The 26791-nt window shown below is 50.7% G+C and overlaps 1 protein-coding gene across 2 annotated transcripts in view; it reads right to left on the bottom strand.

Moving 5' to 3' along the window:
* The window catches only part of PRMT7 (protein arginine methyltransferase 7), a 155849-nt gene that overhangs the window by 128944 nt on the left and 114 nt on the right, over positions 1-26791 (bottom strand). Inside the window, exon 1 of one of the 2 annotated variants that reach the window (XM_077288147.1) lies at positions 6654-6725. The exons of the other annotated variant lie outside the window; for it this stretch is intronic. The gene's annotated coding sequence lies outside the window, so the exon portion shown is untranslated. Of the gene's footprint in view, positions 1-6653; positions 6726-26791 lie in introns of those variants that run through there. 2 annotated transcript variants of the gene reach the window in all.

The following is a 26791-nucleotide window of genomic DNA, read 5'->3' as shown; positions in this document are numbered from 1 at the left end:
GTACATTACAGCACAGGCCGCTGACGGTCACATGTATAGTACAGCGTAGGCCGCTGACGGTCACATGTATAGTACAGCGTAGGCCGCTGACGGTCACAGGTACATTACAGCGCAGGCTGCTGATGGCCACAGGTACATTACAGCGCAGGCCACTGATGGTCACAGGTACATTACAGCACAGGCTGCTGACGGTCATATGTACAGCGCAGGCCACTGACGGTCACAGGTACATTACAGCGCAGGCCGCTGACGGTCACAGGTACATTACAGCGCAGGCTGCTGATGGCCACAGGTACATTACAGCGCAGGCCACTGATGGTCACAGGTACATTACAGCACAGGCTGCTGACAGTCATATGTACAGCGCAGGCCACTGACGGTCACAGGTACATTACAGCGCAGGCCGCTGACGGTCACAGGTACATTACAGCGCAGGCCACTGATGGTCACAGGTACATTACAGCACAGGCTGCTGACGGTCATATGTACAGCGCAGGCCACTGACGGTCACAGGTACATTACAGCGCAGGCCGCTGACGGTCACAGGTACATTATAGCGCAGGCTGCTGACGGTCACAGGTGCATTACAGCGCAGGCCGCTGACGGTCACATGTATAGTACAGCGTAGGCCGCTGACGGTCACAGGTACATTACAGCGCAGGCCGATGACGGTCACAGGTACATTACAGCACAGGCCGCTGATGGCCACAGGTACATTACAGCACAGGCCGCTGACGGTCACATGTATAGTACAGCGTAGGCCGTTGACGGTCACAGGTACATTACAGCGCAGGCCACTGATGGTCACAGGTACATTACAGCACAGGCTGCTGACGGTCATATGTACAGCGCAGGCCACTGACGGTCACAGGTACATTACAGCGCAGGCCGCTGACGGTCACAGGTACATTATAGCGCAGGCTGCTGACGGTCACAGGTGCATTACAGCGCAGGCCGCTGACGGTCACATGTATAGTACAGCGTAGGCCGCTGACGGTCACAGGTACATTACAGCGCAGGCCGATGACGGTCACAGGTACATTACAGCGCAGGCCACTGACGGTCACAGGTACATTACAGCACAGGCTGCTGACGGTCACATGTACAGCGCAGGCCGCTGACGGTCACAGGTACATTACAGCGCAGGCCGCTGACGGTCACAGGTACATTATAGCGCAGGCTGCTGACGGTCACATGTACAGCGCAGGCCGCTGACGGTCACAGGTACATTACAGCGCAGGCCGCTGACGGTCACAGGTACATTATAGCGCAGGCTGCTGACGGTCACAGGTGCATTACAGCGCAGGCCACTGACGGTCACATGTATAGTACAGCGTAGGCCGCTGACGGTCACAGGTACATTACAGCGCAGGCCGCTGACGGTCACAGGTACATTACAGCGCAGGCCGCTGACGGTCACATGTACAGCGCAGGCCGCTGACGGTCACAGGTACATTACAGTGCAGGCCGCTGACGGTCACAGGTACATTATAGCGCAGGCTGCTGACGGTCACAGGTGCATTACAGCGCAGGCCGCTGACGGTCACAGGTGCATTACAGCGCAGGCCGCTGACGGTCACAGGTACATTACAGCGCAGGCCGCTGACGGTCACAGGTACATTACAGCGCAGGCCGCTGACGGTCACAGGTACATTACAGCGCAGGCCGCTGACGGTCACAGGTACATTACAGCGCAGGCCGCTGACGGTCACAGGTGCATTACAGCTCAGGCCGCTGACGGTCACATGTATAGTACAGCGTAGGCCGCTGATGGTCAAAGGTACATTACAGCGCAGGCCGCTGACGGTCACATGTACAGCGCAGGCCGCTGACAGTCACAGGTACATTACAGCGCAGGCCGCTGACGGTCACAGGTACATTACAGCGCAGGCCGCTGACGGTCACAGGTGCATTACAGCTCAGGCCGCTGACGGTCACATGTATAGTACAGCGTAGGCCGCTGATGGTCAAAGGTACATTACAGCGCAGGCCGCTGACGGTCACATGTACAGCGCAGGCCGCTGACAGTCACAGGTACATTACAGCGCAGGCCGCTGACGGTCACAGGTACATTACAGCGCAGGCCGCTGACGGTCACAGGTACATTACAGCGCAGGCCGCTGACGGTCACAGGTACATTACAGCGCAGGCCGCTGACGGTCACAGGTACATTACAGCGCAGGCCGCTGACAGGCACAGGTACATTACAGCGCAGGCCGCTGACGGTCACAGGTACATTACAGCGCAGGCCGCTGACGGTCACAGGTACATTACAGCGCAGGCCGCTGACGGTCACAGGTACATTACAGCGCAGGCCGCTGACGGTCACAGGTACATTACAGCGCAGGCCGCTGACGGTCACAGGTACATTACAGCGCAGGCCGCTGACGGTCACAGGTACATTACAGCGCAGGCCGCTGACGGTCACAGGTACATTACAGCGCAGGCCGCTGACGGTCACAGGTACATTACAGCGCAGGCCGCTGACGGTCACAGGTACATTACAGCGCAGGCCGCTGACGGTCACAGGTACATTACAGCGCAGGCCGCTGACGGTCACAGGTACATTACAGCGCAGGCCGCTGACGGTCACATGTACAGCGCAGGCCGCTGACAGTCACAGGTACATTACAGCGCAGGCCGCTGACGGTCACATGTACAGCGCAGGCCGCTGACAGTCACAGGTACATTACAGCGCAGGCCGCTGACGGTCACATGTACAGCGCAGGCCGCTGACAGTCACAGGTACATTACAGCGCAGGCCGATGACGGTCACAGGTACATTACAGCGCAGGCCGCTGACGGTCACAGGTACATTACAGCGCAGGCCGCTGACGGTCACAGGTACATTACAGCACAGGCCGCTGACGGTCACAGGTACATTACAGCACAGGCCGCTGACGGTCACAGGTGCATTACAGCGCAGGCCGCTGACGGTCACAGGTGCATTACAGCTCAGGCCGCTGACGGTCACATGTATAGTACAGCGTAGGCCGCTGATGGTCATATGTACAGCGCAGGCCACTGACGGTCACAGGTAAATTACAGCACAGGCCGCTGACAGTCACAGGTATATTACAGCTCAGGCCGCTGACGGTCACAGGTACATTACAGCGCAGGCCGCTGACGGTCATATGTACAGCGCAGGCCACTGACGGTCACAGGTAAATTACAGCACAGGCCGCTGACAGTCACAGGTATATTACAGCGCAGGCTGCTGACGGTCACAGGTACATTAAAGCGCAGGCCGCTGACGGTCACATGTACAGCGCAGGTCGCTGACGGTCACAGGTAAATTACAGCACAGGCCGCTGACGGTCACAGGTACATTACAGCGCAGGCTGCTGGCGGTCACAGGTGCATTACAGCGCAGGCCGCTGACGGTCACAGGTGCATTACAGCGCAGGCCGATGACGGTCACAGGTACATTACAGCGCAGGCCGCTGACGGTCACAGGTACATTACAGCACAGGCCGCTGACGGTCACAGGTACATTACAGCACAGGCCGCTGACGGTCACAGGTACATTACAGCACAGGCCGCTGACGGTCACAGGTACATTACAGCACAGGCCGCTGACGGTCACAGGTACATTACAGCGCAGGCTGCTGACAGTCATAGGTACATTACAGCACAGGCCGCTGACGGTCACATGTACATTACAGCACAGGCCGCTGACGTTCACATGTACAGCGCAGGCCGCTGACAGTCACAGGTACATTACAGCGCAGGCCGCTGACGGTCACAGGTACATTACAGCGCAGGCTGCTGACGGTCACAGGTACATTACAGCGCAGGCCGCTGACGGTCACAGGTACATTACAGCGCAGGCTGCTGACGGTCACAGGTACATTACAGCGCAGGCTGCTGACGGTCACATGTACAGCGCAGGCCGCTGACGGTCACAGGTACAGCGCAGGCCGCTGACAGTCACAGGTACATTACAGCGCAGGCCGCTGATGGTCACAGGTACATTACAGCGCAAGCCGCTGACGGTCACAGGTACATTACAGCGCAGGCCGCTGACGGTCACAGGTACATTAAAGCGCAGGCCGCTGACGGTCACATGTACAGCGCAGGTCGCTGACGGTCACAGGTAAATTACAGCACAGGCCGCTGACGGTTACAGGTACATTACAGCGCAGGCTGCTGACGGTCACAGGTGCATTACAGCGCAGGCCGCTGACGGTCACAGGTGCATTACAGCTCAGGCCGCTGACGGTCACATGTATAGTACAGCGTAGGCCGCTGATGGTCAAAGGTACATTACAGCGCAGGCCGCTGACGGTCACATGTACAGCGCAGGCCGCTGACAGTCACAGGTATATTACAGCGCAGGCCGCTGACGGTCACAGGTACATTACAGCGCAGGCTGCAGACGGTCACAGGTACATTACAGCGCAGGCCGCTGACGGTCACAGGTACATTACAGCGCAGGCCGCTGACGGTCAAAGGTACATTACAGCGCAGGCCGCTGACGGTCACAGGTACATTACAGCGCAGGCCGCTGACGGTCACAGGTACATTACAGCGCAGGCCGTTGACGGTCACAGGTACATTACAGCGCAGGCCGCTGACGGTCACAGGTACATTACAGCGCAGGCTGATGACAGTCACAGGTACATTACTGCGCAGGCCGATGACGGTCACATGTACAGCGCAGGCCACTGACGGTCACAGGTAAATTACAGCACAGGCCGCTGACAGTCACAGGTATATTACAGCGCAGGCCGCTGACGGTCACATGTACAGCGCAGGTCGCTGACGGTCACAGGTAAATTACAGCACAGGCCGCTGACGGTCACAGGTGCATTACAGCGCAGGCCGCTGACGGTCACAGGTGCATTACAGCACAGGCCGATGACGGTCACAGGTACATTACAGCGCAGGCCGCTGACGGTCACAGGTACATTACAGCACAGGCCGCTGACGGTCACAGGTACATTACAGCACAGGCCGCTGACGGTCACAGGTACATTACAGCACAGGCCGCTGACGGTCACAGGTACATTACAGCGCAGGCTGCTGACGGTCATAGGTACATTACAGCACAGGCCGCTGACGGTCACATGTACAGCGCAGGCCGCTGACGGTCACAGGTACATTACAGCGCAGGCTGCTGACGGTCACAGGTACATTACAGCACAGGCCGCTGACGGTCACATGTACATTACAGCACAGGCCGCTGACGGTCACATGTACAGCGCAGGCCGCTGACAGTCACATGTACATTACAGCGCAGGCCGCTGACGGTCACAGGTGCATTACAGCGCAGGCTGCTGACGGTCACAGGTACATTACAGCGCAGGCTGCTGACGGTCACAGGTACATTACAGCGCAGGCCGCTGACGGTCACATGTACAGCGCAGGCCGCTGACAGTCACAGGTACATTACAGCACAGGCCACTGACGGTCACAGGTACATTACAGCGCAGGCCGCTGACGGTCACAGGTACATTACAGCACAGGCCGCTGACGGTCACATGTACATTACAGCGCAGGCCGCTGACGGTCACAGGTACATTACAGCGCAGGCCGCTGACGGTCACAGGTACATTACAGCGCAGGCCGCTGACGGTCACAGGTACATTACAGCACAGGCCGCTGACGGTCACAGGTACATTACAGCACAGGCCGCTGACGGTCACAGGTACATTACAGCGCAGGCTGCTGACGGTCATAGGTACATTACAGCACAGGCCGCTGACGGTCACATGTACAGCGCAGGCCGCTGACGGTCACAGGTACATTACAGCGCAGGCTGCTGACGGTCACAGGTACATTACAGCACAGGCCGCTGACGGTCACATGTACATTACAGCACAGGCCGCTGACGGTCACATGTACATTACAGCGCAGGCCGCTGACGGTCACAGGTGCATTACAGCGCAGGCCGCTGACAGTCACATGTACATTACAGCGCAGGCCGCTGACAGTCACAGGTGCATTACAGCGCAGGCTGCTGACAGTCACAGGTGCATTACAGCGCAGGCTGCTGACGGTCACAGGTACATTACAGCGCAGGCCGCTGACGGTCACAGGTGCATTACAGCGCAGGCTGCTGACGGTCACAGGTGCATTACAGCGCAGGCTGCTGACGGTCACAGGTACATTACAGCGCAGGCCGCTGAGGGTCACAGGTACATTACAGCGCAGGCCGCTGACGGTCACATGTACAGCGCAGGCCGCTGACAGTCACAGGTACATTACAGCGCAGGCCGCTGACGGTCACAGGTACATTACAGCGCAGGCCGCTGACAGTCACAGGTACATTACAGCGCAGGCCGCTGACGGTCACATGTACAGCGCAGGCCGCTGACAGTCACAGGTACATTACAGCGCAGGCCGCTGACGGTCACAGGTACATTACAGCGCAGGCCGCTGACAGTCACAGGTACATTACAGCGCAGGCCGCTGACGGTCACATGTACAGCGCAGGCCGCTGACAGTCACAGGTACATTACAGCGCAGGCCGCTGACAGTCACAGGTACATTACAGCGCAGGCCGCTGACAGTCACAGGTACATTACAGCGCAGGCCGCTGACGGTCACAGGTACATTACAGCGCAGGCTGCTGACGGTCACAGGTACATTACAGCGCAGAAGCTGATATCAAATAATCCGATTAAATCACTGACTTCTATCACACTTACACCGCTAGTGCATGGTAGAGGCTAAATCCAAGTCGGCTAAAGGACCTCTGCCCATGTGACCGGAAGGGGCGGTGCCTCTTCCTCCATAGAACAGACAGAGCAGACACGAGGAAGCTGTGGATGTCATGGCGGGATTTCGTGCAGGATTTGGTTTTGGAGTGTTTTGTGCAGGATTTGCCTCTTCCTCCATAGAGCAGAGCAGACAGGAGGAGGCTGTGGATGTCATGGCTGGATTTCGAGGATTTTTGTGCAAGATTTGGGGTATTATGGGGCTCATTCTCCAAAGTCATAGATCAGGTAAGTGGGAGTCTGCCTGGAGAGAATGTGGTGATGTTGCTTGCATGGGTCTGCCTGGGGAGAATGGGGTGGTGTTGCTTGCATGGGGCTGCTGGGGAGAATGGGGTGGTGATGCTTGCATGGGGCTGCCTGGGGAGAATGGGGGGGTGATGCTTGCATGGGGCTGCCTGGGGAGAATGGGGGGGGGGGTGATGCTTGCATGGGGCTGCCTGGGGAGAATGGGGGATGTTGCTTGCATGGGGCTGCCTGGGGAGAATGGGGGATGTTGCTTGCATGGGGCTGCCTGGGGAGAATGGGGTGGTGTTGCTTGCATGGGGCTGCTGGAGAGAATGGGGTGGTGGTGCTTGCATGGGGCTGCTGGGGAGAATGGGGTGGTGATGCTTGCATGGGGCTGCCTGGGGAGAATGGGGGGGTGATGCTTGCATGGGGCTGCCTGGGGAGAATGGGGGGGTGATGCTTGCATGGGGCTGCCTGGGGAGAATGGGGTGGTGTTGCTTGCATGGGGCTGCTGGGGAGAATGGGGTGGTGGTGTTGCTTGCATGGGGCTGCTGGGGAGAATGGGGTGGTGGTGTTGCTTGCATGGGTCTGCCTGGGGAGAATGGGGTGGTGGTGCTTGCATGGGGCTGCCTGGGGAGAATGGGGTGGTGATGCTTGCCTGGGGAGAATGGGGTGGTGATGCTTGCCTGGGGAGAATGGGGTGGTGATGCTTGCCTGGGGAGAATGGGGTGGTGATGCTTGCCTGGGGAGAATGGGGTGGTGATGCTTGCCTGGGGAGAATGGGGTGGTGATGCTTGCGTGGGGAGAATGGGGTGGTGATGCTTGCGTGGGGAGAATGGGGTGGTGATGCTTGCGTGGGGAGAATGGGGTGGTGATGCTTGCGTGGGGAGAATGGGGTGGTGATGCTTGCGTGGGGAGAATGGGGTGGTGATGCTTGCGTGGGGAGAATGGGGTGGTGATGCTTGCGTGGGGAGAATGGGGTGGTGATGCTTGCGTGGGGAGAATGGGGTGGTGATGCTTGCGTGGGGAGAATGGGGTGGCGATGCTTGCGTGGGGAGAATGGGGTGGTGATGCTTGCGTGGGGAGAATGGGGTGGTGATGCTTGCGTGGGGAGAATGGGGTGGTGATGCTTGCGTGGGGAGAATGGGGTGGTGATGCTTGCGTGGGGAGAATGGGGTGGTGATGCTTGCGTGGGGAGAATGGGGTGGTGATGCTTGCGTGGGGAGAATGGGGTGGTGATGCTTGCGTGGGGAGAATGGGGTGGCGATGCTTGCGTGGGGAGAATGGGGTGGCGATGCTTGCGTGGGGAGAATGGGGTGGCGATGCTTGCGTGGGGAGAATGGGGTGGCGATGCTTGCGTGGGGAGAATGGGGTGGCGATGCTTGCGTGGGGAGAATGGGGTGGCGATGCTTGCGTGGGGAGAATGGGGTGGCGATGCTTGCGTGGGGAGAATGGGGTGGCGATGCTTGCGTGGGGAGAATGGGGTGGCGATGCTTGCGTGGGGAGAATGGGGTGGCGATGCTTGCGTGGGGAGAATGGGGTGGCGATGCTTGCGTGGGGAGAATGGGGTGGCGATGCTTGCGTGGGGAGAATGGGGTGGCGATGCTTGCGTGGGGAGAATGGGGTGGCGATGCTTGCGTGGGGAGAATGGGGTGGCGATGCTTGCGTGGGGAGAATGGGGTGGCGATGCTTGCGTGGGGAGAATGGGGTGGCGATGCTTGCGTGGGGAGAATGGGGTGGCGATGCTTGCGTGGGGAGAATGGGGTGGCGATGCTTGCGTGGGGAGAATGGGGTGGCGATGCTTGCGTGGGGAGAATGGGGTGGCGATGCTTGCGTGGGGAGAATGGGGTGGCGATGCTTGCGTGGGGAGAATGGGGTGGCGATGCTTGCGTGGGGAGAATGGGGTGGCGATGCTTGCGTGGGGAGAATGGGGTGGCGATGCTTGCGTGGGGAGAATGGGGTGGCGATGCTTGCGTGGGGAGAATGGGGTGGCGATGCTTGCGTGGGGAGAATGGGGTGGCGATGCTTGCGTGGGGAGAATGGGGTGGCGATGCTTGCGTGGGGCTGCATGGGAAGGCGATGCTTGCGTGGGGCTGCCTGGGAAGAATGGGGTGGCGATGCTTGCGTGGGGCTGCCTGGGGAGAATGGGGTGGCGGTGCTTGCGTGGGTCTGCCTGGGGAGAATGGGGTGGCGGTGCTTGCGTGGGTCTGCCTGGGGAGAATGGGGTGGTGGTGCTTGCGTGGGGCTGCCTGGGGAGAATGGGGTGGTGATGCTTGCATGGGGAGAATGGGGTGGTGATGCTTGCATGGGGCTGCATGGGAAGAATGGGGTGGTGATGCTTGCATGGGGCTGCATGGGGAGAATTGGGTGGTGATGCTTGCATGGGGCTGCATGGGAAGAATGGGGTGGTGATGCTTGCATGGGGCTGCCTGGGGAGAATGGGGTGGTGATGCTTGCATGGGGCTGCCTGGGGAGAATGGGGTGGTGATGCTTGCATGGGGCTGCCTGGGGAGAATCGGGTGGTGTTGCTTGCATGGGGCTGCATGTGCATGCTGGACGGGGGGTCCGCCTGGGGAGAAGGGGGAGATGTTGTTTGCATGGGACTGCATGCTGGAGGGGCCTGCCTGGGGAAGGGTGACTGCATGCTGGGGTCTCAGTGGGAAGGGGGTCATGTTTCTTGCTAGCGGGGCTGGGTGTCTGTTGTGAAGGGGGGCTGCAGGTCTCTGGGGAAGAGAGGCTGTGTGCTGGAGTCTCTGTTAGGAAGGGGGTCATGTTGCCTGCGTGGGGGATCTGCGGGGATCTGTGTGCAGGGGGGTCTACCTGCAGAATGGGGCTGATGTTACTCGCATGGGTCTATGTGGTGTGGGGAGCTGATGTCACGTGCTGTGCAGGTCAGTGTGTGATGTCACTTGCGGTGGGGGGTGCAGGGAAGTATAGTGCTACGTGTGTGGGGGCGAACAGGGGAGGGGATGAATGATGATGGAGATCTGAGGGATTGATATTACTTGGCATGAGAATCTCTGCCTGATGGTGAGGAGTCGGTCCTGTTAATATTAATATTATTGGGGACACATGCTGTCAGATTGATGACTGACCTATGACCTCTGGGAGCGAAACAGCTTTACAACAATGTCTCCAGATCCCTGGCTTTATTCTCCCCTCGCACGCTGTGCTGGTCAGTATTAGCCCGGTGGCCACTGGTGTCAGCCACTACTTGTATCCAGTTTTCTGCATGATTTTTTTTTCTGTTTTATTCTAGGTATTCTGACTTTTCCCCATCCTGTGCCCCCCCCAGAGCAGTGACCTCCCTGCAGATGTCATTACATCACTGGACTTCTTTTCACCAAGTGGAATGGCGGTGCCCCCACAATCCATGTAAGGACCCAAAGGGATGACACTGTGTGCATCTGATAATGTCAGATAGATGAGTATAATTACTTTAAAAAAAACCCCTTTTTCTCGATTTGCGCTCGCTCTGTCTCCCCGCGCTCGCTCTGTCTCCCCGCGCTCGCTCTGTCTCCCCGCGCTCGCTCTGTCTCCCCGCGCTCGCTCTGTCTCCCCGCGCTCGCTCTGTCTCCCCGCGCTCGCTCTGTCTCCCCGCGCTCGCTCTGTCTCCCCGCGCTCGCTCTGTCTCCCCGCGCTCGCTCGCATCAGGGGCTTATCTACAGCATTCTGTAATGCTGTAGCTAAGCCTCCAATGTATCCTAAAAGATGAGAAAAAGAGGTTATATTATACTCACGCGGGCGGTCTGATCCAAGTCGCGGTCCGGTCCTGGGCCTCCCATCTTGATAGGATGACTTCCTCTTCTTGTCTTCACACTGCGGTGCGCAGGCGCCGGGAAAGGTCAGAGAGGCCTGGGGCCTGCACACTGCAGTACTTTGTGCTGGAGCCGCAGCGTGAAGACACGAAGAGGACATCATCCGATGAAGATAGGAGGCGCCAGACCGGCCCGCGATGCCCATCGGACAGGACTGGGACTGTCCCTGGGTGAGTATAATATAACCTCTTTTTCTAATTTTTAAGGATACATCGGGGGCTTATCTACAGCATTACAGAATGCTGGAGATAAGCCCCTGATGCTGGTGGGCTTAGCTCGCCCTCAATTTTGGGGGTGACAGGTTGCCTTTAAGCACCACAATACAATTTTTGCAGCTAAAGCACAGGGGACTTTGGTACAAAATGTGTTTTTCTTTTTTGTAATTAATCTGTCTTTAATGTTTAATTCATTGTTTTAATTTCTAAAACTCTTTATTATTGATTTGTGTGTATGCATACTTATATATTTCTCTTTTTTTTTTATTTCTAACTATTTGACTTGTAATAAACTTGTTTGACAGCTATGAGTTGAAATTTCATTTCCTTGCGGATTTACATTCTATGGGGAAGAGACAAAAGGTCGGGGGTGCAGCAGCTCGGGTGGTGGTGAGGCGGCAGAATGGTTATTGCAGGCTGTAGGCTTTCCTGAAGAGGTGGGTTTTCAGGTTCCGTCTGAAGGATCCAAGGGTGGTGGATAATTGGACGTGTTGAGGCGTGGAATTCGAGAGGATGGGGATATTGGGGAGAAATCTTGGAGGCGGTTGTGTGAGGAATGAATAAGTGTGGAGGAGAGTAGGAGGTCTTGGGAGGATCGAAGATTACGTGAGGGAAGATATTGGGAGATTAGTTCAGAGATATAAGGAGGGGACAGGTTGTGGATGGGTTTGTAGATCAGTGTTAGTAGTTTGAACTGGATTCGTTGTGGAATTGGGAGTCAGTGGAGAAATTTGCAGAGGGGAGAAACGGGAGTAGAGAGGTGGATTAGCCGGGCAACAGAGTTAAGGACAGACTGGAGTGGCGCAAGAGAGTTAGCGGGGAGGCCGCAGAGGAGGATGTTGCAGTAGTCGAGGTGAGAGATAAGGGCATGCTCAAGCATTTTAGTAGATTGAGGGCAGAGGAAGGGACGGATTCTGGCAATATGTTTGAGTTGGAGGCGACAGGAGGTGGCAAGAGTTTGGACGAGCGGTTTGATGGACAGGGCAGAGTCGATAGTTACCGTGAGGTAGCGGATTTCAGGTGTGGGAGAGAACGTGATTCTGCTTACCATAATAGATAGATCAGGTAGGGGAGATTGGCATTGTCTACATTGAGTTTTAGGAAGCGAGAGGTGAAGGAGGATATGGCTGATAGACACTTTGGGATTCTGGACAGCGGAGAGGTGACATCTGGGCCAGAGAGGTAGATCTGAGTGTCATCAGCATACAGGTGATACTGGAAGCCATGGGACTTTATGAGTTATCCTAGGCCAAGGGTATAGATGGAAAAAATTAGGGTCCCCAGGACAGAGCCTTGAGGGACTCCAACAGAGAGAGGGCGGAATGAGCCAATACAGTCTGCTGTGCCTGCCCAACGACCGCAGAGTTGCCCAGATCATACCCCTACTGATTACTGGGTGGCCACCCTGCTGCATCCCTGCTGCAAAGACAAAGTACCATTATTACTTCCGTCACTGGAGCGGGATGGCAAAATGTGTGAATACAAGCACATGCTGGTAGGGGCACTACTGACGGCATTCCCACCTGACAGAAGAAACACAAGGCAGAGGAGGAGGAAGTCGCCAACGCAGCTGGGGCACCACCTCAGAAGGGAGCGTTAACATGGCTAAAATGTGAAAAAAATTCATCAGCATGACACATCATCCAGCACCACCATCTGATACGGTCTATACAACCAGGTGCCTGCGTTATAACAACATGGTGGAAGAGTACATGTCTATGTCCACACGTCTGCATGTACTAAGTTGGGTCTGCCCATTTAACTTCTTGGTTTCCAAACTGGACACATGGCCTAGGCTTGTACTTTTTGACTTGGAAGTGCCGGCATGCCCCGTGGCAAGTGTAATGTTGGAACATGTGTTTATCACAGCAGGGGATATCACACATAGGCGCATCCACCTGTCCAAAGCCAACGTGGCCACTCTCGCATTCATTAAAAGAAACCAGGAGTGGAGTCCACAGGACTTGTCTGTACCTCTGGCAAACCAGACAAATGTACCATCTGCACCCAGACATTGTTATATTTTATTTGCCATTTGTTTTATTTTGGGGCCTTACCAAAAAGGAAGAGAAATAAAATCCACAAAAATAATGTTGGATACCATCAGACCTGCCTCTTCCACCTACACTGCAATGTCCACCTCCTGCTAGTCCACCTACACCACCTCCTCCTCCACTAGGACATCCGACTACTGTATCTACATTGTTCTTTTTTATTTTATATTATGTTCTTCTAAGTGCTGTCCCTAAAAAAAAAAAAACTTGGATACCTCATCCCCTGCCTCTTCCACCTTCATCGCCACATTCGCCTCAAGCTCCTCCACCTACTACACCTCCTACATTTGGACCTATGTCTCTTTTTTCAAGATTATTATTATTACTTTTTATTCTCTGTTGTTCCATTTTTCACCTTTACCGCTTACTACCCCCATTTTACAGCACGAAAGTTCGAGACCACATTGGCTGTGAGATGGTCTCATTATGCTGGGAAGGGCCCAATAAACATTTACCTTTTCAGCCTATTAATCAGTGAACAGCTCTCTGCTTTTTCTTAGCTGGTTATTAAAAAATGGGTGGACTCACCCAAAAAATTAATTGGGCCCCCTCCATTTTTAATAACCAGCTAAGGCAAAACAGACCGCTAAGGGCTGATGTTAAATAGCTGTGAAGGTCCATGGATATTGGCCCCTACCAACACTAATAAGACTAGTCCTCAGCTGCACGAGAAATGGAGCATCCTGATTGCTTTTGTGCAGTGGCAATTGGGGTAATATATACAGCTCTGGCCAAAATTAAGAACCCACCACATCAAAACCCTGTCATGGGGAGCCCATTCTCCAGACCTGAACCCAATTGGAAAACTTGGAATGTAATCAAGAGGATGATGGATAGTCACAAGCCATCAAACAAAGAAGAACTGCTTACATTTTTGCGCCAGAAGCAGTGTGAAACACTGCTGGAAAGCATGCCAAGATGCATGTAACTGTGATTAAAAATTATGGTTATTACACAAAATATTAATTTCTGAATAGTGATGGGCGAGCACTAAAATGCTCGGGTGCTCGTTGCTCGGGTCGGGCAAATTGGAATTCTCAGGTACTCGGCCAGAACAGCGAACCCAATATAACCCTACGTGAGACCAAAGTATTTTTACTGCGATCCCCCCGGGGGTTCTTTTAATTTCAAAAAACATCTGAAAATGATGGAAACACTGCTCAAAAGACACAGGAACATCATGGGGATAAGCCCTAGAAGCATTCCTGACTCCTAGTTCACAGCCTTAGGCCGGTTTCACACTTGCGTTGGTAGCAGCTGCGGACTTCCTCCGTGAAGCTCCGCCGCTAGCTCCGCCTATTTCTGCATGCGGCCGGCATGCAGCCTGTATACCTATATTTAACATTAGGTACGCAGGTCGTGCCGCAGTATGCAGATGCTTCCGCATGCGTCGTTTTGACGATGCAGAGAAGAAAAATTGCTACAAGCTGCGTCCTATGCTGGTCTCCGCATCGTCAAAACGACGCATGCGGCAACATCTGCATACTGCGGCACGACCTGCGTACCTAATGTTAAATATAGGTACACAGGCTGCATACCGGCCGCATGCAGAAATAGGCGGAGCTAGCAGCGGAGGGCGGGGCTTCAAGGAGGAAGTCCGCAGCCCTCCGCAGCTGCTACCAACGCAAGTGTGAAACCGGCCTTAATCATTTTTTTCCGAGATTCATGCCATTTTTCCCGGTGCCACAAAAAACACATTAAAACGAAACCAAAACAGGTTTTGCTGCGAAATATGTCAAGGTACATCCTTTGTAGGTTAATCACTTGCCTGTAAGGCCAAATATTTAACCCCAGACCGAAAATTTCCTCTCCCTCTTAAGGCCCCGTCTCACATAGCGATTTACCAACGATCACGACCAGCGATACGACCTGGCCGTGATCGTTGGTAAGTCGTTGTGTGGTCGCTGGGGAGCTGTCACACAGACAGCTCTCTCCAGCGACCAACGATCAGGGGAACGACTTCGGCATCGTTGAAACTGTCTTCAACGATGCCGGAGTCCCCCTGCAGCACCCGGGTAACCAGGGTAAACATCGGGTTACTAAGCGCAGGGCCGCGCTTAGTAACCCGTTGTTTACCCTGGTTACCAAAAAAACAAACAGTACATACTCACCATCTGATGTCCGTCAGGTCCCTTGCCGTCTGCTTCCTGCTCTGACAGTGCCGCCGTACAGTGAGAGCAGAGCGCAGCGGTGACGTCACTGCTGTGCTGTGCTCTCACTGTACGGCGGCATTCAGTCAGAGCAGGAAGCAGACGGTAAGGGGCCTGACGGACACTGAAAGGCGAGTATGTACTGTTTGTTTTTTTTTACATTTACGCTGGTAACCAGGGTAAACATCAGGTTACTAAGCGCGGCCCTGCGCTTAGTAACCCGATGTTTACCCTGGTTACCAGTGAAGACATCGCTGGATCGGTGTCACACACACCGATTCAGCGATGTCAGCGGGACCTCAACGACCAAAAAAAGGTCCAGGCCATTCCGACACGACCAGCGATCTCACAGCAGGGGCCTGATCGCTGGTACGTGTCACACATAGCGAGATCGCTACTGAGGTCGCTGTTGCATCACAAAACTTGTGACTCAGCAGCGATCTCGCTAGCGATCTCGCTATGTGAGACGGGGCCTTTAGGCTTAGTTCAGACGCAGCGTTTTTGAAGCGTTTTTCAACTTTAACATTGCTTTCAACCACTACAAATGCATTCACTGGGAAATGTCAAAAATACTTTTCAAAATTTATTTTACAATTGCAAGGTAAGGATGCATTCCAACTAGCGCTGGGGTCCGCCAGGAGGGGATCCGTAATGGATCTGACCTCCTGGTGACCCCAGCTAAGGCTGGCGGAATCCTGGAGTTACCAGGAGGTCAGATCCATTACGGATCCCCTTCTGGCGATCCCCAGCGCTACTGGGAACACAGCCTAAGATGTGTATATTTCAAAACATAATTATGTGCATAAAACAACAAAAAAGTAAGTAAATGGGCATGCCAAATATAGGCATTTTATATGCAATTTTTTTATGAAAACATTTTTTGGTTGTAGCAAACTTGGTGCAGGAATATTTATTTGTAACTTTACATATTCCCCCGAAAATTCTCACATATTATTTTTTCGGCTGAATGTTCCTTGCATACATTTTGTCCGCAAGTAGAACAGAAACGCTCCGATTTTCTTTCCTTCTTTGCTGGACAAATACAGCAGCGCTGTCATGCAGAATCCACACTCTTCCCAGCAATAGCAGAGTCATAAAAGTTCTTCCCCAGCAACAATACAGACAAAAAGATTGAGTATCACATGTAAACCTAGTACAGGCCTAAAAGGCCCCAGGAGCATGAATATGGGGTAGTCCCAAAAAAAGGTTGTTATACCGAAATGTCTGTAACATAAAAATATATGACTAACTGGAAATTACTAACAACTATATACCTGAGGATTACCTAGATTTTCAAAATTCTAACTAAAGTACTTTTACAGAAAATAGAAAACAGGGTTAAACTGAGATATCATGGAGTCATCAGACGAGTGGCCATAAACCACTAGAATATAAAAGCCACAAGGATTTAGACCAAACCACCACAGGCAGAGTTTCAGTAAACCTTAATGTTTTACAATGACAAACCGCAAACATATAGAGGCTTCAAACTGTTTCTGAAGTGAGAAAACAAACATTTATCAAGATAGTGTCACTATGAGCATTGTCTGTCACATCTGTAAATGTTTTACAAGAAATGCAGCTATGTGATTGTCTGAATGCATTCGGTATACAGTATTTAAATCTTGTTTACAAATCGCCATTTGTATATTCGCCATTTGTACATTTGAGGCAGCCAAAGTTATGGCTCTCAAGGAGAGAAACTAATATAGTGGACAAAGAAATATTTGTAATAAACTACTGAGCCAAACTAACATCATTGCATTATCAAATTTATATGAAGTGTATTGTGTCCAATTTGCGCAACCAGGCAACACAAAAAGGAGCTTTTCCAGTGAGCTCTTTAAGGTACACAAATGTGAAGTGTTTGCCATCAAGGATCTGGTTTCACCAATGGGGGGTACCTTTTTTAAAAATATACTATTGCCATCACAGCCACCCATGCCCAAACTTTACGGGCCTATAACAATTCAAAGCATGTTCACCCAGGTCATGTTGTCAGAGATAAGGAAGAGACATTGCAGGAGACAGTTAAGAATTAGGGCCAATGTAGTGGTGTGGGTCTCTGAGACTTGTAATGCAGTGCATGATCTGCCAAACAATTCCCCAATGGAGTTACCTTTTTTTAACCCCTTCCCGACATGTGACGGTATAGTACGTCACATGTCGGGACCCCCGCTTTGATGTGCGCTCCGGCGGTGAGCGCACATCAAAGTCGCGACATGTCAGCTGTTTTTTACAGCTGACATGTGCGCGCAATAGCGGCGGGTGAAATCGCGATCACCCGCCGCTATTAACTAGTTAAATGCCGCTGTCAAACGCAGACAGCGGCATTTAACTACCGCATCCGGCCGTGCGGCCGGATATGAGCGCATCGCCGACCCCCGTCACATGATCGGGGGTCGGCGATGAGTCAGGAAGGTAACCATAGAGGTCCTTGAGACCTCTATGGTTACTGATTGCCGGTGGCTGTGAGCGCCCCCCTGTGGTCGGCGCTCACAGCACACCTGCAAATCTGCTGTGTAGCAGCGATCTTATGATCACTGCTGCATAGCAGAGCCGATCGGGCTGTGCCTGCTTCTAGCCTCCCATGGAGGCTATAGAAGCATGGCAAAAGTAAAAAAAAAAAGTTTTTAAAAATGTGAAAAAAATAAAAAAAATATAAAAGTTTAAATCACCCCCCTTTCGCCCCAATCAAAATAAATCAATAAAAAAAAACCCCAACCTACACATATTTGGTATCGCCGCGTTCAGAATCGCCCGATCTATCAATAAAAAAAAAGCATTAACCTGATCGCTAAATGGCGTAATGAGAAAAAAATTCGAAACGCCAGATTTACGTTTTTTTGGTCGCCACGACATTGCATTAAAATGCAATAACGGGCGATCAAAAGAACGTATCTACACCAAAATGCTATCATTAAAAACGCCAGCTCGGCACGCAAAAAATAAGCCCTCACCTGACCCCAGATCACGAAAAATGGAGACGCTACGAGTATCGGAAAATGGCGCAATTTTGTTTTGTTTTGTTTTTTGCAAAGTTTGGAATTTTTTTTCACCACTTAGGTGAAAAATAACCTAGTCATGTTAGGTGTCTATGAACTCGTAGTGACCTGGAGAATCATAATGGCAGGTCAGTTTTAGCATTTAGTGAACCTAGCAAAAAAGCCAAGCAAAAAACAAGTGTGGGATTGCACTTTTTTTGCAATTTCACTGCACTTGGAATTTTTTTCCCGTTTTCTAGTACACGACATGCTAAAACCAATGATGTCGTTCAAAAGTACAACTCGTCCCGCAAAAAATAAGCCCTCACACGGCCAAATTGACGGAAAAATAAAAAAGTTATGGCTCTGGGAAGGAGGGTAGCGAAAAACGAAAACGGAAAAACGGAAAAAGCTCCGGGGGTGAAGGGGTTAAAGTACACTACTGCCATCGCATGCCCCTAGCCCAAATATCAACGGCCTATAACAGTACTGAGCACGTTTACCCTGGTGATCTAGTGGCAGGAACATTTTAGATTGCAGGAGACCGAGTTAAGAAGTCGGCCCAATGGAATGTCATGCCCAATTCCCCAATGTGGGATCCTTTTTAAAAAAAATAAGAGAGTGCCATCACAGCCCCCTTGGCCAAAATGCACCGTACAGAGCACGTTCACCCTGGTGATCTACTGGCAGATACAGGATAGATTGCAGGCGACCGAGTTAAGAAGTAGGCCCAATGTAATGTCATGCCCAGTTCCCCAATGTGTTGTCCTTTTTTAAAAAGAAATAAGTGCCATCACAGCATCCTTTGCCAAAATGCACCGTACAGACCACGTTCACCCTGGTGATATATTGGTTCTGGATGAGGAGGATGAGGATAAGAACAAACAGACCAAATCTGTAAGCGTATACCCATGTGGGGTTGTGAAGAGGTGCATGAGAATACGCCTCCCCAAAAGAGAGAATGTATTTGAGGTTATGTTTCGCTGTTTTCACTTGGTGGTGTACAGAAGTCTTTCCCAATCCAGGCCTTGTTCATTTTTATAAGAGTCAGCCTGTCAGCATTTTCAGTTGACAGGCGGATGCGCTTTTCTGTTATAATTCCACCAGCGGCACTAAAACCCCTCTCTGACAGAACGCTAGCAGCAGGGCAGACCAGGACCTCCAAGGTGTAGAGCGCCAGTTCATGTCACGTGTCCAGCTTGGATACCCAATAATTCAAAGGCACATAGGAATCCCGGAGGATGTTTGTACGATCTGCAAGGTACTCCCTCACCATCTTCCCAAACATTGCACTTCTTGTGACAGCGCCCCTTGCCTCTGTGCCGCCACGATGGGAATGTCTGAGAAAACTGTCCCAGAACTTGGCCATTGTTCCCCTGCCTGAGCTGGATTGTACTTCTGTCTCTCTCTTGCTTGGAGTCCTTGGTTGTACAACAAACTCTTGACTTCTGCTGCCAGCGTTCTCACATGGGAATTTTCTAAGTAATTCCGCTACAAGGGCCCTGTGGTACTGCAAAATTTTAGTACACCTCTCTGCCTCAGGCAGAAGAGATTGAAAGTTCTCCTGGAAGCGTGGGTCTAGAAGTGTCACCAACCAGTAATGAGTGTCACCCAAAATTTTGATAATCCGAGGGTCACGTGAAATACAGTGCAACATAAAGTCAGCCATGCGTGCCAGACTGCTAACAGGCAAGACTTCCGTGTCCTCATCAACAGGACACCTGATGATGCTGTCCTCCTCCTCCCTGTCCTCAGGTCATCCCCACTGAACAGAAGCTAATACAGATGTGTTTGTAGTACCATCTATAGCACATGAAAGTAGCTCCTGTTCTTCCTCCTCCTCATTGCCTAACAATCCAGGTTGAGAAGACATGAGGTTGGGCTGAGTGTAATCCCCCTGTATGTTTCCTTGCTCCATGTCCTCGTGCTCCGCCTGCAATGCATCCTCTCTGATTGTGAGCAGATAGTTTTTCAGAATGCTGAGAAGCGGGATAGTGATGCTAATTATGGCATCATCACCACTCACCATCTTAGTGCAGTCCTCAAAGTTTTGGAGGATGTTACATATGTCTTACATCCATGTCCACTCCTGAGGTCTTATGTGTGGAGTCTGACCTGAAATTCGATGGCCTTGTTGATGTTGGTAGTCAACAACGGCCCTCTTCTGCTCACAAATCCTTTCCTACATATGCAGCGTAGAGTTCCAGCGCGTGGGGATGGGGACATCATACAATAGTCGGTGAGCTGGAATCTGAAAACGCTGCTGAAGCATGGCAAGGGCGGCTGAAGCTGTAGCTGGCTTTCTAAAATGGTCAGACAGACGGCATACTTTCACTAGCAGATCCGGCAGCTCCGGGTAGCTTTTCAGAAATCGTTGAACCAAGAGGTTAAGCACATGGGCCAAGCAAGGTGTGCGTATGAGCTCACCTTGCCTCAGAGTAGCCATCAGGTTACGGCCATTGTCACACACGACCATGCCTGGCTGTAGGTTCAGTGGTGTCATCCAAACATCTGACTGCTTTTTCAGCGCTGTCCACAACTCTTCTGCATTGTGCGGTTTGTCACCTATGCAGATTAGCTTCAGCACAGCCTGTTGCCGCTTGACTGAGGCAGTGCTGCAGTGCTTCCAGTTTCTGACTGATGTGTTGATTTCATAGATGGAGGATGAAGAGGAGGAGGAGGAGGTGCAGGAGCTGTAGACTGTGGGGGCAACCCTGATTGACATAGGGCCAGCAATCCTCAGCGTGGGGAGGAAGTGTTCCATCTCAAGGTCCAACTGGGTCCCGGCTTCCACTATGTTAACCCAGTGTGCCGTCATTGAGATGTACCGTCCCTGCCCACAAGCACTTGTCCACGTGTCCGTGGTTAGGTGGACTTTCCCGGTAACAGCATTGTTGAGGGCACGGGTAATGTTGTGGGACACATGCTGGTGTAATGCCGGTACGGCACACCGGTAGAAATAATGGCGACTGGGGACCGAGTACCTTGGGACAACCGCCCCCATCAGGTTGCGGAATGCTTCTGTCTCAACAAGCCTAAAAGGCAGCATTTCTAGCACAAGCAGAAGAGAAATATTAGAATTGAGGACTGTGGCCTGTGGGGCGTTGGCTGGGTATTTCTGCTTGCATTCCAAAGACTGGGTTATAGACAACTGAACGCTGTGCTGGGTCAAGGACGTGGACGGGCTTGCTGATGGTGCTGCTTGACTGTGGGCCACAACAGGTGCAGGGCTAGAGGCATCTTCACATGCACGGTGTACTTGGGATTGGCTTCTATGCAAAACAGTGGAAGCAGTGGTGTGACCAGCAGGCAGTGGTCCTCGAGCCTGGGGTTCGGCCCACAAAGTCAGGTGCTTTGCTTGCATGTGCCTGATCATGCTGGTGGTCAGGCTGGTTGTTTTACTACCCCTGCTGAAGCAGGCATGGCAGGTGCTGCAAATGGCCTGTTTAGGGTTATCGGCAGAGTCTTGAAAAAATAGCCAGACTCTGGAAGATCTCACAGGTGGAATGGCAACTTCACTCATGTTGGTGTTACAGGGAACGGATGCATGCCCTCTGTCTGTGGCCACCACACTGCTTCTTCCTGCCTGTTGGGGGATATGCCTCCTTCCCCATTTGTGCTGCTGTCCTCGCTACGCATGTCCTCCTGCCAGCTTGGGTCAGTTATTATGTCATCCACCACCTCGTCTTCCACATCTGCACCCTGATCCTCCTCCTGACTTTCTAGAAATTGTGTCTCATCATGGTCCACCTCTTGTGACACTTTCCCACCATTGCCTTCGTGTGACTGGGGCTGGTCAAAGCTTTGGGCAGCTCTACATGCGATCTCATCTTTCCCCACTTCAAGTTGACTGGGAGAGATTTCTGAATCTTGAAATGGAAAACTGAACAGCTCTTCAGAGTGTCCAATGTGGGATCAGTTGTCTCAGGGCACTCGGCATGGTGGGAGGAAAGAGGATCAGGGTGAGGAATATCCTGGCCTCACTCACGGCTACTCAGACTTGACTGTGTGGAAGACAAGGTGGTGGTGGCTAAGTGACTGGAAGCTTTTTCCGCTATCCAGCCAACCACCGTTACACACTGCTGTGGCTTCAATAGTTGTGTGCTGTGGTCCCCTAGAAACTGGGACAGGAATGCCGAGAGAGAAGATGTGGGTCTTTGTTTTGCGCACTTTCACCTTGCCCATGGCCTCATCCTCTGGATGCACCATCAGCATCACATCCACTTCCCTGTCCCTTGCCCCTTGCCTTAACCATTTTAAATGGACTACTGCACTATTTCAAATGCTCAACACAAATGTCTTTATTAGTAGCGAAATAATATGTGATCAGTATGCCTGCAAATCTATGATTTTTCAAACCCAAACACCAGGCAGGCCTCAGCCTGACCTAACAGACTGTATTCAATTTTTTTAAGTTAATTCATGCAAAATAGTGCTGTATAGAATTTGAGTATCACACAGCCAAAAAATAAGTACACCGGTCTCCAATGCCCAAACTAGGAGCACAGAGATATATGACGGCTCTAACGGAAATACCACACTGGCAAATCTGTGGCCTTTGAATTTTTTGATATGAAATAGCGCCGTATAGAATTTGAGTATCACACAGTCAAAAAATAAGTACACAGGCCTCCAATGACCAAACTAGGAGCACAGAGATATATGACGGCTCTAACGGAAATACCACACTGGCAAATCTGTGGCCTTTGAATTCTTTGATACGAAATAGCGCCGTATAGAATTTGAGTATCACACAGTCAAAAAATAAGTACACAGGCCTCCAATGACCAAACATGGAGGACGCAGATATATGAGGCCTTTTTCAGTGAATTTAAAACACCAAAAAAAAGGGAGCACAAGGGTCGCACAGACAACTATGCTACGTATGCCTGACAAACTATAACTTTTCAACAGGCCTCAGTCTGACAGAACAGACTGAATTTTTTTTTTTTTTAGGGGGGGGGGAATTTTTGGAAAAAAAAAGAAGGAAAAATAGGTATATAGACAGTAAAGAAGCTGCAGCAGCAGCAGGCGGTTATGGAGCTTTGGGAGGGATGCAGTGGGAGCAATGGACGCACATACAGTGCCTGCAGGCCTTGCACTGATGTGGATATGCTGTGCCCTGCCTGCCTAGCGCTGCAATATCGGGACCCACAAATTAGCCCTACAAAGGACTTTTGGTTTCTGAGGAGTTGTGGATGTAAGAGTTGCAGGCCTACACTAACTCTAAAACCACGATTCTGACCCTATCTCGGCAGCAGCTCTCCCTATTCTCGCTGAAACAGGAACAGAATGCGGCGAGCAGGGCGGCACAAGGTCTCTTATACTCGGGATGATGCTGTACGGCCCAGCCAATCACTGCACGACCACAACAAAGATGGCTGCGGCGTTTCATGGCCTGGCAGACAATCCCTGCACCGTGATTGGGTCTCTTAAGTCCGCCAAAATTGCTGGGTGAAGACTGCAGTTACCGCCGAATAATACCGGAAATGCTCGCTGCTCGCCGAGTACACTGATACCTGGGCGAGTAACGAGTAGTGGCGAGCACGTTCACTCATCACTATTTCTGAACTCTTCCGGAGTTAAAAAATTAGTACTGTTGTTTCTAAATGACTATGGACTTGTTTTCTTTGCATCATTTGAGGTCTGAAAGCACTGGGTTATTTTTATTTTGACCATTTTTCTTTGTTAGAAAAAAATACTAAATTTATTGCTTGAAAATTCTGAGGCATGTCAGAAGTTTATAGAATAAAAGAGCAATTTACATTTTACTCAAAAATATACCTATAGAGAAAAATCAGACAAACTGGACATTTTGCAGTGGTCTCTTCATTTTTGCCAGGGCTGTAAGTATAATTACAACTGTGATTTGTCAAAAATCACAGCTGACATCAAGCCCAGGGTTAGTAATAGAGAGGTGTCTATGAAACACCCCGTTTACTAACACTGTAAGTAAAACTAAAGAAACACAGATTAAAAACATGTAATTAAAATATAAAAACAGACACCCTCTTTCACCCATTTACCCAAAAAAAAAACACCTGCAGGTTCAATGAGATCCACAAGGTCCAGCGTAATCCACATCGAGGTCCCAAGATGATCCCCTGCTCCAATACATACAGAAGCCATAGTGACATCATAAAACGTGACCCCTCCCCGTGTCCGCCGTACACACACTAAGGGTGGCATGGAAGCCGCCACCTGTGAGGTCACTGGAGATGACAGTTTGCGGTTATCACAGTACCCTCTGAGCTGTCACTTGAGGTGAACTCAAGGAGCACAGTGACCGGCAATACGCATAACCTGGCGGAAACATTGTAGTAGGTTGGATTGCCGGACTGCCCCCTGCGTGACACAGGGGCACTACAGTACGGAAGTCCGACAGTGAACCGTGGAATCATCACAGTGCATCAGACTGGTGAATCACTGTTGGACTGCGTTGCCCACTAGACTTTGTTATATACAGCAAGCTAAAGCTAAGTGGGCAGAAGGACCTGGTGTTTTAGCTTACTAAGTCTGGTATTAAACCACTCCAAGGGACCTGGTCCTTTATCCCACTTGGATTTAGCTTTCTCACAGTGAGCAGGCTAAATCCAAGTTGGCAGAAGGACCTGGTCCATTTGGCCAATAATTATAGTATTAACCCCTTCACAACGCATGATGCAGTTACGTCATATATCATAGAAATATAAGAAAAAATATTGATTTTGCTCAATTAAAAAAATACACAAATTGGGACTTGACATGTTTAGAAACGTCTGACCAATCAAAATGTTAAATAATCTGATCAGTAAACGGCATAACGAGAAAAAACTCGAAACGCCATAATGACTTTTTTTGGTCGCCGCAACATTGCAATAAAATGAAATAAGAGGTGATCAAAACATGGTATCCGCACCAAAATGGTATCAATAAGAACGTCCCGCCAAAATAAAAAAAATTCCCAACGGCGATGTGGATGGAAAAATAAGTTATGGGAAGGAAAAAAAATTTAAAAAACGGAAAATCGCCTGAGGGTTAAAACACTCCTAGGTGCATGCATGGAAAAAAATCTGTGGTTGTGTGATCTACAAAAATGATCACCAGTAAATAAAACGGGACGAGGATGAGATTGGCGCAGAATATTGTACACACTGGGATTAAGGGGAAAATTTGTGTGTATAATTGTCACATATAAATAAATATGTAATCAGATGTCATATCTAGTCTGCGGCTCAATATTACTGCAAAAAATCACATGACAGTATTCATATCTATCTATATACAATAAGGGTCCTTCTATCTACTGGGATTTAGCATTCTTATATAGAGCAGGCTAAATCCAAGTCGGCTAAAGGACCTGGTCCCTCTGTCAACTAGGAAATAGCCCACTCTGTGTGAGAAAGCTAAATCCCAGTGCACAGAAGGACCTGGGCCTTTAGCCGACTGGGATTTAGCTTTCTCACAGAGAGCAGGCTAAATCCAAGTCGGCAGAAGGACCTGGTCCATTTGGCCAATAATTATAGTATTGACCCCTTCACAACGCATGATGCAGTTACATCATATAACATAAAAATATCAGAAAAAAAAATATCGCTTTTGCTCCATTTAAAAAAATAAATAAATTTGGAATTGACGTGTTCAGAAAGGTCTGACCAATCAAAATGTAAAATAATCTGATCGGTAAACGGCATAACGAGAAAAAAACTAGAAACGCCATAATTACGTTTTTTTTGGTCGCCGCAACATTGCAATAAAATGAAATAAGAGGTGATCAAAACATGGTATCCGCGCCAAAATGGTATAAAAAAGAACGTCCCGTCAAAATAAAAAAAAAATCCCAACGGTGATGTGGATGAAAATATAAGTTATGGGAAAGAAGAAAAATGGAAAAAAAAATGAAAATCGCCAAAGAATTAAATCACTCCTAGGTGCATGCATGGAAAAAAATCTGTGGTTGCATGATCTACAAGTTACGTCATATATCATAAAAATATAAGAAACAAAAAAAATCGCATTTGCTCCATTACAAAAAAAAAATAAAAAATAAAAAATCCCCGCCAAAATGGTATAAATAAGAACGTCCCGGGGCCAAAATAAATAAAAAATCCCAATGGCGATGTGGATGGAAAAATAAGTTATGGGAAGAAAATTTAAAAAAAAAAAAAAAACGGAAAATCACCCGAGGGTTAAAACACTCCTAGGTGCATGCATGGAAAAAAATCTGTGGTTGTGTGATCTACAAAAATTATCACCAGTAAATAAAACGTGTCGCAGATGAGATTGGCGCAGAATATTGTACACACTGGGATTAGGGGGAAAATTTGTGTGTATAATTGTCACATATAAATAAATATGTAATCAGATGTCATATCTAGTCTGCGGCTCAATATTACTGCAAAAAAATCACATGACAGTATTCATATCTATCTATATACAATAAGGGTCCTTCTATCTACTGGGATTTAGCATTCTTATATAGAGCAGGCTAAATCCAAGTCGGCTAAAGGACCTGGTCCCTCTGCCGACTGGGAAATAGCCCACTCTGTGTGAGAAAGCTAAATCCCAGTGCACAGAAGGACCTGGGCCTTAGCCGACTGGGATTTAGCTTTCTCACAGAGAGCAGGCTATTTCCCAGTCGGCA

This window comes from Ranitomeya variabilis, chromosome 2 (assembly GCF_051348905.1).
Source record: "Ranitomeya variabilis isolate aRanVar5 chromosome 2, aRanVar5.hap1, whole genome shotgun sequence".
In the NCBI taxonomy this organism is placed as follows: domain Eukaryota; kingdom Metazoa; phylum Chordata; class Amphibia; order Anura; family Dendrobatidae; genus Ranitomeya; species Ranitomeya variabilis.
The sequence above is the reverse complement of the archived record's forward strand: the minus strand, read 5'-3'. Positions and strand labels throughout refer to the sequence as shown.